Source organism: Pan paniscus, chromosome 3, assembly GCF_029289425.2.
Source record: "Pan paniscus chromosome 3, NHGRI_mPanPan1-v2.0_pri, whole genome shotgun sequence".
Taxonomy (NCBI): Eukaryota; Metazoa; Chordata; class Mammalia; order Primates; family Hominidae; genus Pan; species Pan paniscus.
The window spans coordinates 22,365,222-22,379,405 of record NC_073252.2 but is presented as its reverse complement, the minus strand read 5'-3'; the positions used below and the strand labels follow the sequence as shown (position 1 = coordinate 22,379,405).

Sequence of the window (14,184 nt, the reverse complement as noted above, 5' to 3'; positions counted from 1 at the left end):
TTCCTTCTAACAGTCAGGACTCTCAGCTGCAGATCTGTTGGAGTTTGCTGGAGGTCCACTCCAGATGCTGTTTGCCTGGGTATCACCAGCAGAGGCTGCAGAACAGCAAATATTGCAGAATGGCAAATATTGCTGCCTGATCATTCCTCTGGAAGCTTCATCTCAGAGGGGCACCCGGCTGTATGAGGTGTCAGTTGGCCCCTACTGGGAGGTGTCTCCCAGTTAGGCTACTCAGGGGTCAGGGACCCACTTGAGGAGGCAGTCTGTCCATTTTCAGATCTCAAACTCCATGCTGGGAGAACAACTACTCTCTTCAAAGCTGTCAGACAGGGACGTTTAAGTCTGCAGAAGTTTCTGCTACCTTTCATTCAGCTATGCCCTGCCCCCAGAGGTGGAGTCTACAGAGGCAGGCAGGCCTCCTTGAGCTGGGGTGGGCTCCACCCAGTTCAAGCTTCCCAGCTGCTTTGTTTACCTATTCAAGCCTCAGCAATGGCAGACACCCCTCCCCCAGCCTCGCTGCCACCTTGCAGTTGGATCTCAGCCTGCTGTGCTAGTGGAGCCCTCTGAGCCATGCGTGGGATATAATCTCCTGGTGTGCCATTTGCTAAGACCATTGGAAAAGCGCAGTATTTGTGTGGGAGTGTCCTGATTTTCCAGATACCATCTGTCACGGCTTCCCTTGGCTAGGAAAAGGAATTCCCCGACCCCTTGAGCTTCCTGGGTGAGGTGATGCCCCGCCCTGCTCCATGGGCTGCACCCGCTCTCCAACAAGCCCCAGCGAGATGAACCCAGTACCTCAGTTGGAAATGCAGAAATCACCCGTCTTCTGCATTGCTCACGCTGGGAACTGTAGACTGGAGCTGTTCCTATTTGGCCATCTTGTAACCTCCCCCTGAGTAGCTTTTCTTTTAGAGTGTATTACCATTAGCCAGGCAATCAGACCTTCTCTCTATGCTCCCAAGTTTCTCAATATCAACTTTAGCTTTGATAAAGGCGATGATTTGTAATTCTATCCATGTGTCTGCCTGACCAATGCTTCCCTTATCTCATAATTAGTTGCAAACTCAGTTGCATCCCCCAAACCCTCAATGGGTTCACAATCTCATAGAAAGAGCCTTATATAGCTCATGACAAAGTAACATTACATCTGTTATCGCCAAGTGCCAATTTCCTATTTTAAAATCCTTCTTCTTATTTTTTGAAGACAGGGTCTCTGTCACCCAGGCTGGACTTTAGTAGTGTGATCATGGTTCACTGCAACCCAGAACTTCTGGGCTCAAGCAGCCCTCCCACCTCAGCCATATGAGGAGCCAGTACTACAGGCCTGGGCAAGTGCTGATCTCTATAGACAGAAGCACACACAGGGCATTGAGAAGGCACCATGCTTTGTTTAACACTCTGCTGTTTCTGTCCTAAGATTCTTAATAGTTTTTAAACAGAGGGTCTTGCATTTTCATTTAGCACTGGGAAACAGCATGAATAGATTTCCTCAATTTAGCCAGTGAAGAATTTTGGAAGATCTTTAACAGATTCTTCATAGTGAGGTCTGTTAACCATGGTTCTTCCAAGGAAATAACTGAAAATTATGGAAGAAGTGTGTGTGTGTGTGGGGGGGGTGTGTGTGTGGAGTGTGTGGGAGGGGATGTGGGGGGTGTGTGTGTGTGTATGTGTGGTGTATGAGGGTGGGGATGTGTGCATAGGAGGGTGTGTGTGTTGTGTGTGGGGGCATGTGTATGTGTGTGGTGTATGTGTGTGGTGTGTGGAGTGTTTGTCGTGTTGGGGGTATGTGTGTGTGAGTGTGTGTGTGGTGTGTTGGAGGGTTTGTGTCTGGGAGTGTATGTGGTGTGTGTGTGTGTGGTGTGTGTGTGTGGTATTTGTGTTGGGGTTGTGAGGGGGCGGTATGTGTGTGTGGTTGGTGTGTGTATGTGTGTGTGTTTTGAGGGATCCTGATGCCTAATTATACCAATTCCTTTTATAAAGCATTTGATGTAATCTGGTTGCTATAGCTTTCTGAAAAGTAGTACTTTGGTGGTACTTAAGCTCAGGAAAACCTGAACTTAAGAATCTGAAAGAACAGGATTTGAAAACTTCTTTTGTCACTTACTATGTGACTTAAGCTTACAACATTCCTAAGCAATAATTTTATTATCCAAAATGGGGCTACTGATGCACTTCACGGGGTTATTGTGAGAATCAAATAAGATAAATAACATAATTGTCTCCTTATTATTGAGTTGTGGGAGTTTTTTGTATTTTCTGGATACAAATCCTTGTCAGATATATGTGTTGCAAATATTTTCTTCTGGTCTGTGGTTTGAACTTTCACTTTCACCTGAAGAGCAAAATTTTTAATTCTGATGAAGTCTAATTTATTGACTTTTTTTTCTTTTAAAGTGTGTACGTTTTATGACCTAATAGGAGATCACTAAGACTTTCCTTTGTGCTTTGTTATAAAAAATTTTACAGATTTTTATTTTACATTTAGTTTATTATACATTTCCAGTTCATTTTTATGTTGTGACGTAAGGGTCACGGGTCCAAATTTACTGTGTTTTTGTTTCTTTTTTTTTTTTTTTTTTTTGCTTATGGTTATTCAATTTTCTCATACACTTTCCTGAAAAGACAATCCTTTCCCTCATTGAATTGCCCTAGAAACTTTGTCAAATATCAACTAGTCATAAAATTGTGGGTTCCGGGAGGCAGAGCTTGTAGTGAGTCGAGATCGCGCCACTGCACTCCAGCCTGGGTGACAGAGCAAGACTCCATCTCAAAAAAAAAGTGTGGGTTCATTTCTCAACTCTGTGAGGTTTCATTGATCTATGTGTCTGTCTTTATACCAACACACTGTGTTTAACATGCTAGTGTATAATGTCTTGAAAACAGGTAAAGTCATCCAACTTTGTTCTTTTTCAAAATTGTCTTAGCTATTCTAGAGTTTATTTGCATTTCTATATAAATTTTAGAATGAAATTTTTGGAATTTTAATGGAGATTTTGTTGTCTGTATAGGTAAGTTTGAGAATTGACACCTTAACACTATGAATCTTTTAATGCCTTTTAAGCACTGTATCTGCATTTATTTAGATCTTTAGTTTTTCTCAGCAACGTTCTGTTGTTTTCAGTTTATATGCTGTGCACGTTTTTTTTCAAAATTTATTGTATTTCTTATTTTTGATGCTATTATAAGTAGTGTTATTTTATTATAATTTCCAATTGTTTGGTTTTGTATGTAGGAAAATAATGGATGTTGTATATTAACTTCATATGCTGGAATTTTGCTAAATTCATTTATTATTTTTGTGTCTTTAATATTAATTCCTAGAATTTTCGAACTTGATAATCATGTCATTTGTTATTAAAGGTAGTTTTATTTCTTCCTTTTAAATCCATATACCTTTTATTTCTTTATCTGGTCTTATTGCACTTTTGAGGACCTGTAGAAAAAAAATTAATAGAAGTAATAAAATGGGAATCTTTGCGTTGTTCCCAATCTTAGAGGGAAAATATTCAGTCTTCCATAATTATGTGTCATAGTAATTACAAGTTTAATAAAGATTTTCTTTATCTGTTTAAGGAAAATCCATTCTATTTATTCTTCTACTAGTGTGCTGAGAATTTTTATCTGACTAGATGTTGCATTTTGTAAAACACTTTTTGTGCATTTATTGAGATGCTTATGTAGTTTTTGTTTTGTAGTCTCTTAATATAGTGAATCTCAAACTACATATTGAATATATAATTACACATTGAATATGTAATTTAATATAAATTCAGTATGCATGTAATTCAATATGAATGTTGGTTTAATTTTTGAGGAATTTGTCCATTTTATTTGATTTGTTAAACTTATTTACAGCATTTCTGTACAATTTAAAAGATCTTGTTAGGTTCTGTGGTGATGTTTCCTTTTTTATCATTGATAATGGTAATTTGTATTTCATATTTTCTTTCAAGCCTGATCAGTCTTGCTGGGGGCTTTTCAGTTTTCTTGATCTCAAAGAATCAGCTTTCAGTTTCATTGATTTTTCTCTTAGTCTATTTTTAAATTTCATTGATTCCTTCTTTTATCCTTATTATTTCTTTTTATTTTTCTTACTTTGGGCTTAACTTGCTGTCTTTTTTTGTTGTTGCTTCTTAAAGTGGTAGTTTAGATATTCATGGTGGACTTGCTACTTTTCAAACATATACATTTAATGTTATAAATATCTTTCTACCCACTACTTATGCCCCACACATTTGATATGCCATATTTTAATCTTACTCAGTTTAAAATATTTTCTAATTTCCTTTGTATTTCTTCTATGAACCATGAGTTATTTGAAAATTTATTGTTTAGTTTACAAATATTTAGGAATCTTCCACATTTTTTAGTTTTATTTATTTCTAATTTAAATTTACTGTGGCCAGAGAACATGCTTTTAAGTTTATTGAGACTTGTTTTATGACACAAAATATTGTTAATCTTCGTAAACATTCTATGTCACATAAAAAGAATGTATAATTTACTATTTTGGGTGAAATGTTCTATAAATGTTAATTAGGTCAGGTTTGTTCATCCTGTCTTTCAAATCTTCTACATTCTTACTAATTTGCTGTCTACTAGTGTTATCAATTACTAAGTGATGATTTTCTCTGATTATGTTCTATTTTTATTGATCCATAATATTTGAACATATTTGTGAAGTACATGTAATGTTTTATTATATGCATAAAATGTGTAATGATCAAGTCGGGGTATTTAAGATAACCTTCAACACAAGCATTTGTCATTTGTATGCATTGAGAACATTTAAAGTCCTCACTTCTATTTGGAAATGTATAATACATTGTTGTTAGCTATAGTTATCCTACTCCAAAAATATGAAATGCTTCACAAATTTGCATGTCACCCTTGTGCAGTGGCCATGCCAATCTTCTCTGTATTGTTCCACTTTTAGTTTATGTGTTGCTGAAGGAGGCAGAGTGATTTTCTTAGTTGCAACCTCCTGAGAGACCCTGAGTAAGAACCACCCAGCCAAGGCATTTTTGAGTTTATGCCCCTCAGAAACTGTGTGAGATAATAAATGTCAGTTGCATGCACTGATAAGTTGTGGGTTAATGTGTGATTCTGCAATAGAAACTAATATATCTCTTATTTTAGAATAACTGAATGTTTTTTTAAATTGAATTGTATCTGATTTATTGGTTTACTAGTTGTACTTTTTTGAGCTCTTTTATTGTTTGTTATGTTTTGTTTTAGCAGTTGTTCTATGCTTTATTGTATACATGTTTAACATATTATTGTCTACCTTCAAATAATATTATACCACTTCAAGCACAGCATAAGAATGTTCTAGTATTATATTTCTGTTTTTATTACCTGGTTTTTGTGCTATTGTTGTCGCATACTTTTTTATGTGTATAATAAACTCCAAAATAAATTATTATTTTTATTTACTTACTTTATTATTTATTCATTTACTTATTATTTTGAGACGGAGTCTCACTCTGTCACCCAGCCTGGAGTGCAGTGGCACAATCTTGGCTCATTGCAATCTTCGCCTTCCAGGTTCAAGCGATTCTCATGCCTCAGTCTCTGGAATAGCTGGGATTACAGGTGCGCTACCCAGCCCAGCTAATTTTTGTATTTTTAGTAGTGATGGGGTTTCAGCACAATGGCCAGGCTGGTCTCGAAAACCTGACTTCAAGTAATCCACCCACCTCAGCCTCCCAAAGTGCTGGGATTACAGGCGTGAGCCATGGTGCCTGGCAAGTTATTATTTTTAAATAATTTTATTTTAGTTTATTTTTATCCCATTTCTTAAATAGAATAAAAATATTTCATGTTTACCTACCAGCATATTAATGATTTCTGGTTTTATTCATTCCTTAGCAAATATCTAAATTTCTTTTTGTCATTATCTTTTTGCTAGAACATCCTTTAACATTTCTTATAATGCTGGTCTAGGAGTGATGACTGTTTTCTTAAGAAGTCTTTATTTTGTCTTTATTTTTAAAAAGACATAGTCATCCTTATACAATTCTAGGTTGACTTTTTCTATTTTCTTTTTATCTCTTCTATGTCACTCCACTGTGTTCTAGGTTGCATTATTTCTGATGATATGCCGATGCATTTTTTTTTTTTTGAGACGGAGTTTCGCTCTGTCGCCCAGGCTGGAGTGCAGTGGCGCGATCTCGGCTCACTGCAAGCTCTGCCTCTCAGGTTCACGCCATTCTCCTGCCTCAGCCTCCCAAGTAGCTGGGACTACAGGTGCCCACCACCACTCCCGGCTAATTTTTTCTGTATTTTAGTAGAGATGGGGTTTCACCGTGTTAGCCAGGATGGTCTCCATCTCCTGACCTCGTGATCCGCCCGCCTTGGCCTTCCAAGGTGCTGGGACTACAGATGTGAATCACTGGCCGCCGATGCATATTTTTTTTTTTTGTCACTGATGCATTTTTTTTTTTGTCTTTGATTCACAGTGTATCTTTTCCTGGCTATTTTCAAATATTTTCTCTTTATTATTGGTTTTCAGCAGTTTTATTATCATTTGTCTTCATGTAGTTATTTTCCTATTTTTTGTGCTTTGGGCTCATTAAGCTTCTTGAATTTGTGGGTTTATTGTTTTCAAATTTGGAAAATTTTTAGCATTATTTTTTCAAATACTTTTTCTGTTTCTTTATCCGTTTCCCCTCTGCTATTACAGTTACACATATGTGTGGTTAGTTAATATTCTTCCACATCTCTCTCGTGCTTTGTTGATTTTTTTCAGTTATTTTCCTTGGATTTTTAAAAAACAGTTTTCATTGCTATATCTTCACATTGACCAATCTTTTCTTCTACGCTGTCTAATGTGCTGGTAATCCCATAAAGTGTAGTTTGGCATTGTATTTTTTATTTCCTGATACAGTAAGTTTGATTTGGGTGTTTTTAAAATTTTTATTTCTTGCTTCATTATGCTCATGCAGTTATCTATCTTTTGGAAATAAGAAGTATAAGAATGAAATTTTAATATTCTTATTTACTAATTACATCATGTTTGTAATTTGTGAGCTATTTATTTTGCTTAATTTTTCTCCTTATTATAAATTCTATTGTAATACATTTTGTATGTGTGGTAATTTTTGGATGGATTATAGACACAGATTTTCATGTTGAATTTCTCTTTTTTTGGTATTTACTTAAATATTTTTCAGTTTTGCTCTAGGACACAGTTAAGTTACTTGAACAGTCTGATCCTTTGAATCTTTCTTTTCAGCTTTCTTAGGTGAGTTCAAAGGTAGCTATTTAGGGCTGATTTAGCCCCACCACCAGTGCAATTCTCTTCTCAAAACTATATTCAATGTTCCATGTATTTAAAAATCTTTCCACTTGGGCTGGTTTGTGAACACAAACTATTTCTGACCATAGTCAGTTCTGGAGATTGATTGCTCATCTGCCTTTTTCTACTGTTTTTTTTCTCTCAGTTTAGTGGTTTCTCACACATATCCAGTAGTCAGTTGGCAGCCTAAGATTTGAGTAGAACCCTCTATAGATCCTGGAACTTTCTCTCCTCTCTCTGTGTTTCTGTTTCTTCTCTCCAGAACCCTACCCTAAAAATTTTAGTCATGTCAAGGAAGCCATTAGATCTATTGAGGTTCTCTTTTCTCGCTTTGTGTCCTGGAAATGTTCTTCAGGAAATGATCTGTTCCCTTCACTCAGAGGATACTTTCCTGTGCTGCGTATAGCACGTTTTGTATACTTTTTTTTTTTTAATTTTTGAAGTTAGATGCCGAAGACCAGTCCCTGTGACTCTACAAAGGACAGAATTTCTTAGGTTATTTTGACTTTAGTTAAAAGCAATGTAATGGTCTCTCATGTTCTTATAACCTGTGATTATAAAAATTCTACATGGATAAAATAGTCTCTTGATTGAATAGCTGAGTTTTTAAAATTCAAAAGAATTAACACTAAACTATATTATGTATTGGCACAAATAGTTCTGATGGAGAGAAACATGAAATAAGTCAATTTTGTTGCTCAAGATCTAGAGAAACATATTTTTATCCTTTTAACAGAAGCTTTGGAATCCAGCAGACACTGTTTTTGGTGTCTCTCCCTGGGAGTACCATTATCTGACAAGATGCCATATTGCCAGAGTAAAAGCAACAGAATCAGCCACGTTTATTGTAAATCAAGCAACAGATCTCAACAGATCTAGATGGTTGATTGACACTTTCCACTGATTACCCTGATGTTTTGGTGATTTGGTAGCATGACCATCTTTCAAAGAAGCATTCCTTGAAATAGCTACTCTGAACATTAAATAAAGAGAGTAGCAAATGTTGGCCACTACCTAAATGTCTTGGCATATATGGTTCAGTAGATAGCGCAGGCGAGTCATTTTTATCTAATTATCTGAGTCATTCAGAAACCCTTAAGCCTTTTTTAGTTTAAAAAAATACTCAAATAATTGCAGTTGTATAGATCTCACCTAAGTTCTCAGTCTGTGAACTCATTTGGTCACTGTTGAAAAGTGATTCTAAAAATAACCAAAGGCTCAAAAGAAAGGTGACTGAAATCATAAGTAGATATTTAGATATATCAGAATCAAGTCATCTATTCTTTTTGATCTGCTTGTTAAGTGGAAGCTTTGATGCTATATCTGTTGCCTCTTTTCAAAAGGCAGACAGTAAAGGAAATACTTACAATCAGAATTTAATTCTCATGAATTTTACTTCATGGGTTACCTAGGTAACTACCAGTTTTCAGTCATCCTTAAAACTTACATTTTTATCTAGGAAGAGATATAGATTACATACATTTGAAGGGTTTATAGTGGATACCTTAATATCTCTAGCTCAAAGAGTGTGCAGTAATATTTTGGTTTGGACATTAATATTAATTTACTTTGTGAATGAATTATTCATACACTGATTAAGCACCCACTGTGTTCCAGGCACTATACTGGGTGTTGAAATAGACAACTCTTAACATATTTTATTGCTCATTTGCTTATGATTTAGAATTATGTATATGTATATTATACATATTATGTACATATTATAAACATATAAATGTATGCATATACATGTATGTGTATATATATATCCACATGTTGCATATGCCTTTCAAAAAATATGTAGTTTCATCTTTTCTTTCTTTTTTTTTTTTTGAAATGGAGTCTCACTCTGTCACCTAGGCTGGAGTGCTGTGGAGCGATCTCAGCTCACTGCAACCTCCACCTCCCAGGTTCAAGCGATTAGTTCTTCAGCCTCCCCAGTAGCTAGGATTACACGCTCCCACAACCACGCCCAGCAATTATTTCTGTTTTTCATAGAGATGGGGTTGCCATGTTGGCCAGGGTGGTCTCGAACTCCTGACTTCAAGTGATCTGCCCCTCTTGACCTCCCAAAATGCTTGGATTACAGGCATGAGCCACCGCGCCTGGCCTAGTTTCATCTTTTCTGTTCTATTTCTTTTCCTCAAGTTATGGACATCAAGTATATCTTTCTCAACAATTTTGCTGAGTCAATTCCATGGTTAAAAACCTATTATCCATTGATTGTTATCTGAAGAATAATGTTAAAATTATTCATCCTGTAATTCAAGGACCTTTTGGTTCTAACCTATGCTCTCTACCACATTTTCGATAAGAACGCTAACAAAACATTCCATCACAGTCAAACTATTTCGTTTGTATTTTTCCCAAGATTGTCCATGGTCATTTTCACCACCACCTCTTTGCCAAAGGCATTTATGCCTTCTAGGAATGTCCTCCCTATTGTCTTCTACTTATCTTAACCTTATTTTTCCCTCAGGAAAAATCAAACAACATTCCTTCAAACAAACATCTGTGATGATATCTACCCAAAGTGATGTTTTCTTAATAGGGACACAAACATTTTATTACTTACTATATATGAAATGGGCTTATACTATTGTGGTACAAAATGTAATGGGACTAATTTCTCAAGCTGTATTTTAAAACTATTTGTATATTTTATAGTCTGATGGAGTTTTATCTCTTGATCTAGATTGTATGCCCTTTATGAGAAAGGAGTGTGGTCTTACACAGATCTGCCCTCTGATATCATCCAGTACGGTACCTAACACAGAGTAGGCCACCAATAAGCATTTTATTCCTTTACTTAGTGTGGCAGCAGGAACAGTGGAAATAGTGCTGAACTGAGAATCAAGAGGTTTGGATTCCAGCTTTGACTCTCTGGGTTGTTTCCTGTTAGAAAACTCACTTAACTTTTTCTGGGCCTGTTTCATCAACTGCATCATGACAAACTTAATGTCTTGATATTTAAGTCTCATTTCAGTAGCAACAACATGTGATTGATTTCAATTCAACACCTGCTGGAGTCAGAGGAGCTTGTATACCTGTACATGAAAATTATAAAGGACTGACTTTTCTCATCTAGCAAGGAGAATATGATAGGTATTCCACGGCTGACCCAAATATCTTCTCTCTTTTTGCTCTACCATCTTTAGCATTTGATTTTCTTCTTCTTGGTCACAAGATGACTGCTGTACCTCCAGGCCACTCATTCAATCTAGTCAGAAAAAAAGGGAGAATATAAAGGGTAAAATGTGAGTGTCAACTGAGCATGCCCCTTTTTATTATCAAATCAATTAAATTTTCTAAAAGCCTCAACTAGGAAATTTAGGGAAAAGAAGTTTCTAGCTGGGCATTGCCATTTCAGCAAAGTTAATCTCTGTCTCTTCCTTTCGCTCTGTCTCTCTCTCTGTCTCTCTCTCTCTCTGTGTGTGTTTGTGTGTGTGTGTTTGTCTCTGTCTTTCTACATAATGGAGAAATGGGGGATAAACAAATAGGATCTTTCATATTGCCGCTGCATGAGTATCAATATCTTCAAATCTTTACATTTTGGTAATTAATTACTGCAATGAAGCATAGAGTCTATAAGCAAATAAAAGCCAATAAAACATTTTGAGGAGATAAAAGACTTTAGACATTTTAACTTTAGGATATACTACAATGTGAGAGTGCCTTGATCTTTAGATTTTCTTATCCAGAAGGCTCTATGGTATTTTTAAAATAAATTAACTGATGTATAATGTATGTGCAATAACTCACACTTATTTGAAGAGTTTTGACAGGTGTATACACTCATGAAACTATCACCAAAACCAAACCTTCCCATCACTGCCCCTAAATTCCTCCTGTTCCTTTGCAGCCCATTTTATTCCACACCCCTATCTCAGACAACTATTAGTCTACCTTTATTTTTAACTATAGATTTATTTACATTTCCAGCATTTTATATAAATTAAGCATTCAGGATGTACTTTTATGTGTCTGATTACTTTCCTCAGCATAATGATTTTAAGATTCAACCATGTTGTTCATTCCTTTTATGGCTGAATAATATTCCATTGTATGGGTATACCACCTTTAATTTATTCACTTGGTGGACATCTTTTTTTTTAACTTTGGTTATTATGAATAATTTTGCTATACACATTCATATGCAAATCTTTGTATTGACATAGATGTTCATTTTTTCTTGGCCAAATATCTAGGAATATAATGTATGAGTTGTTTGGTAAAGCAAATTGACATTTAAAAGTCTGATGAAATGTTTTCTAAAGTGACTTCGTCAGTTTACATTTCTACCAGCAATTTATAAGAATTTGAGTTTCTTCACATTCTTGGCAACACTTGGTGTAGTCAGTCTTTACTTTTAGCTATTCTGAGGGAAGTGGAGACATTGAATTTTATATATTTATTTTGATTAAGTCATTTCACTGATTTATTTCTAATGACATTTTTCTATGATACTTAAGTTGATTGTCTTGGGTTTTCAAAGTATACCAATCATATCTAGAAATAATGATAATTTTGTTTCCTTTTCAGTTATATAACTCACTTTTTAATTTTAAATCTTAATGCACTGTTAAAACTTCTGGACTAAAATAATATTAGTGATGGTAAGCATATTTCTCTTATTTCTGATTAATGGCAATATCTTTAGTGATTCAGCATTTGGAGTAGGTATTTTTCATCACATTAAATACTAAGGTTTTAAAAATTGTGGGCAAAGAGGTTTTTTTTTTAAAAAAATCATAGCTGCATAACAAATTTTTGAAATTAGCCTTTTGGTATCTCTTGATATTATTTTCTCCCCAATTTGATTCAAATCTCTTCGATGAGGTCTTTTTTGAGTAAATATTATTTAACATTTTTATTCGTTAGCATTTCACTTATAATTTTGTTATAAGTATTCATAAACGATATTGATCTTTATTTACCAGGTTTTCAAATCAATGTTGTACTGTCTTTATGAAAATCAATATGGAATCTTTCCAACTATGTTTATGCTCTGAAATAATTTATACAGCATTGAAGTTATTATTTATTTAATATTTAGAACTCATCACATTAACTTACATATGTTTTTGGAAGAAAAATCTCCAATAACCTTTCTGAATGTATTTCATAATGTTTGATCTATTAAGGCCTTCTGTTTCATGAGTCTGTATTGACTTCTTCCACCCCATCTCCCCATTCCTCTGCTTTGTCTGACAGACACACAGTCATTTATTTCATTGCACAGTTCAACTTATTAGCACAGGGCATTATTTATACACCTAATAATTTTTTAAATTCCAATATTTGTGATTAGGTCCATTTCTGTTTCTTAGTCTCCTGCATTTACCTCCTCTTTTATTAAATTAGATTATTTATGTATTACTATTTATTCTTTGTTGGTTATGTCTTGGTTTTATAAAAATACTACTGGATGTGCAAATTTCTTTAATATTTCTGCTTTTTTAAAACATTGCTGTGTTTTCCCTTTCCTTTTCCATGTGTAACTGCCTAACTGTAGCATCTGTTCAGTCTAGAGTGTCCCTTTTCTGGTCTCTGCTCAGGAGTGATGGAGATTGCGTGAAGGAGCTATTAGGAGCATGGAGCACAGAAAAGATACCACTCCAATCTTTTTAGTCTTGTGCTGCCATTTTTGAAGCTAAACTCATGTGTTTTATGTGGCAAATTTCGTGTTTTCTGAACTTTCACTTCCACCTTGCACTGATCTGTTGATTTGCATTCAACAGATATTTTAAAGAGGATTTATTAAAGCATTTATTAAGCTACAGGCATGGTAGCACTGGGAATCCAGGTTTAAGTAAGTCAGGCAAATTCTCTGCCTTTACAAAACTGATGGTCAACAAGGGAAGATAGGTAATCAACCAGTGATGATAATAAAGTGTAATGAGGACTGAAATCGGGAAAATATGCAATGCATTAGGGCCCCCCCCCAAGAGAACATTTGCCTAGATCAGAGAAGACCTGCTTCATTTCCGATTTTTGTTCTAATAATTCATTTCGCATAATGGAAGGAAGAAGCAGCCCATAGCCCCAGGCTGCCTTTTCAAGGCACTCTGTGACCGTGCAAGATTAAGTCATGTTTCTCATCCTCAGACTATTTTGGTTTAATCACTTCATGTGAGCGGAAGAGTTGAATCAATAATACCAATGAATCAATAATATTCATGCTCCAAGTCTAAATTGGAAGCAAATTCCTGAACAGAATTTAAAATAAATGTAACAGTAAGATTATAGTTGCAGGGAAATTAGCAAAAAAATTAAAATTAATAAAAATCGTTAAAAATGACTATGTAGCCACTGGATCTGTGCTCAAACATAATTTGTAAGAGACTATTCATCTTCAGATGGATTAAATTGGATTGATTGTGTAGATGGAATAAGGAATAAAGCAAAGACCACCACATCCTCCTACACGATATTACTGCTCCTACTGAGCAATCAAGACACTTAGCATTCCTCAGGAAGCAGATGTCCCAACATCTGCTGCTAAAGATGGAAGCAGCATTGATCAGTAGTGTGGCCAGCCTGTCATTAAGTGAACCATCTCAAATGTGGTGGTGTCCAAAATAATGAAACAAGCTTTAATACAGGAGTGTCCAGTCTTTTGGCTTCCCTGGGCCACATTAGAGAAAGAATTGTCTTAGACAACACATAAAATACATTAACATTAGTGATAGCTGATGAACTAGAAAAAATATTGCAAAAAAATCTTATAACGTTTTAAGAAGTTTGTGAATTTGTGTTGGGCTGCGTTCAAAGCTGTCCTGGGTTGCATGCGGCCTGCGGGTTGGACAAGTTGCTTTTACAGAAAAATCAGGTTGTAGAAATGATTATTTTGGGGGATTTGCAGTGAAGAAAACCACTCATCC

General features: G+C 35.4%; 1 non-coding gene across 1 annotated transcript; it reads right to left on the bottom strand.

Moving 5' to 3' along the window:
- Positions 1 to 4,853: 4,853 nt before the first annotated feature.
- On the bottom strand, positions 4,854 to 4,958 carry LOC112439642 (U6 spliceosomal RNA). Its single transcript, XR_003027900.1, has one exon. It is a non-coding gene; the product is annotated as a U6 spliceosomal RNA (small nuclear RNA).
- Between the last annotated feature and the right edge of the window lie 9,226 nt (positions 4,959 to 14,184).